Source organism: Silurus aristotelis (genome assembly GCF_946808225.1).
Source record: "Silurus aristotelis genome assembly, chromosome: 17".
Classification (NCBI taxonomy): Eukaryota; Metazoa; Chordata; class Actinopteri; order Siluriformes; family Siluridae; genus Silurus; species Silurus aristotelis.
The window spans coordinates 23,885,779-23,888,278 of NC_139590.1; the positions used below are offsets into that span (position 1 = coordinate 23,885,779).

General features: G+C 34.6%; 1 protein-coding gene and 1 long non-coding RNA gene across 3 annotated transcripts in view; one reads left to right on the forward strand and one right to left on the reverse strand.

The window, feature by feature from the left end:
* The window catches only part of LOC310740133, a 104,692-nt gene that overhangs the window by 100,708 nt on the left and 1,484 nt on the right, over positions 1-2,500 (forward strand). The window lies entirely within an intron of this gene.
* The window catches only part of grin2aa (glutamate receptor, ionotropic, N-methyl D-aspartate 2A, a), a 114,329-nt gene that overhangs the window by 87,115 nt on the left and 24,714 nt on the right, over positions 1-2,500 (reverse strand). The gene's annotated exons all lie outside the window — the stretch shown is intronic.

Below are 2,500 nucleotides of genomic sequence, written 5' to 3' on the forward strand. Positions count from 1 at the left end.
GGATGGAGATTTCTCAGGAACTTTTAGATGGATGAATAGATGGATGGATAGATGGATGGATGGATGGATGGATCTAGGGTAGTTTTTTTATTTTCCTTTTCTGGAGAAAATTTTCTTCCAAAATCCTAAATTACTGTCCACAGCTCCAGAGTCGAGTATAAAAGTTTGCACAGTCTATAACAAAATGGTGGAAAAACAAGCAAGTGATCGAAGTTAACAGTTGAAAAAATATATTTGTGTTGGAAAAAAGTAGAAATTAGAGTAGAAATAGTTTTTGGAATGCGCTCTTTTTTAATTTAACATCCACTTTTGAATTTTTTTAATACAAGAAAAGTTTGAATAATTGAAATTTTAACATTTTTAAATCTTTATATATATATATATATACACACACAGACATATATATTATACTGTATATACACAGTATATGTGTATATGTAATATATAAAACATAATAATACTTATATAAAATATATTAAAAATAATTACCCTTAAAAGAGAAAAATCTTGTTAATTCCACATATTGAGGGAGTGAATGAATGAAGGATGAAAGAAATGAAGAATGATTTGTTAGTGTGCTGAAATAAGTAGAACCCGTTAAGTAAATCTAATTTTTCAGAAAATGAAATATTAAATGTAAAACTCACACACACAATTTTTTCCATTTGTTTAATGGGTTTTTTTTTGTGGCAATTCAATTGATTAGACAATTTAATCTCAATAATAAAAGTGTATTGAATTAATTAGATTTTTTAATAATAATAAACTGCGTTAATAAAAAACGAAGCAATGTTTTGTTTTGGGGTGAATTTGACTTTTTTACAGCATTCATTTTATTTATCTTGTTTGCAATGTTGTTTTTAAAATTCCAAAAGTATCAACTTTTTTGAAAATCTGTTTCAAAAATGTATTTAATTTTCTAAAAATATATTAATGTACTTGTGTTTACCTGTCATGTGACCTCTTTTGGCTAATTAATTAATTAATTAATTCGATTATACAATGAAATAATGAATAAATTTATTAATTTATTCAATTATGCAATGAAACAATTAATGAATTATTCATAATTCACTTATGAATTGATTCTTGTATGTTGTATGGTTTAGAGGCAGTGGGATTGTCAAAAAGGCAGCAGGTGGAGCAGGAGGTGGCAGACTTGAAGATGCTGAGATTTTCATCAAGAGGGACGAGGAGGGACAGGGGGTATATCGGTAGAAGAATGCTGAGGGAAAACATGCAGGTGGTTGGTTTGAAAGAGGCAGATGTAGAGCACAGGATGAGATGGAGATAGATGATCTGCTGTGAAGATCCCTAAGCCGAAAGAAGAAGAAGAAGAAGAAGAAGAAGAAGAAGAAGAAGAAGAAGAAGAAGAAGAAGAAATGAATTAATTCTTAACATTTGATTCTTTGTTGCAGAGAGAGTGCAGTAAGTAAAGTGGTGGGGTTTTTTTTTATCATTATTTAATTCTATAATTGCATCTCGTGCAGCACACTGCTTTATCATCTCGCTGGGTTTTTCTTCTCAGCTGAATTCATGTGCTGATAGAGGAATCAGGTTTGGCTGTATTTTATTTATTTTTATCTAAGTGAAAGTTTCAGTTCTGGTGTTGGAGAGCTGTCTCATGTTCAACCTTTCTGGAAAAGTGGTTACTAATCACAGCTTTGTTAAATATCAGAGCTGTAAGACGCTGTGCAGATGATCCGAGAGGTGATTCATCATCGTCTTGGCTTCATCAGAACCACAAAACAAACTGCTCTGAAGGAAGGAATCCCCCGCCTGGTGAGTCAGAGCTTCCTTCTGACTCCTCCGACTTGTCTCCGGCTTTACTCAGCGCCTGTGTGTGTGTGTGTGTGTGTGTGTGTGTGTGTGTGTGTGTGTGTGTGTGTGTGTGTGTCTGTGTGTCTGTGTGTCTGTGTGTGTGTGTGTGGTTTACTGTAAAAATGAAGACAGAAATGATATGAGTCAGACCTGGAGGAAGAACCTTGTTTTGGTTCTCCGGTCCTTGTTGATTATTCAGGATGGTTGATTCACACCAAATGATTCATACGCAGTTATTCTTTTTTCATTCATTTTCTTCTTCTTTTTTTCCCCTTTTTTTTAAGCTCCAGGCAATTGGACTTTGTGGAAGAAGATGTGGAGGAATGAAGATGCGTCACTGCTTTTAAAACATCTCAAATCACCAAAAACATCTCAATGCCCAAAATACAGTTGGTGGACACCTTGTTTTTTTTAAACATCCCATTCCGCATTTATTCTCCAGTTGCCCTTATAATAAGCTCCACTCTTCTGGGGAAATGTTCCACTAGATTTTTGTGGAGATTTATTCAGCTACATGGGTGTTAGTAAAGTCAGGTAGTAATGTAGTTGAGAAGGTGAGGAGGCCTGGGGTGCAGTCAGTGTTCACGTCATCCCAAAGGGTTGGAGCTTTATAGCAGGAGATCTTCCACACACTTCCAACCCATGGAAAGCAGATCTGGAGATGGCTTTGTGGACAGGG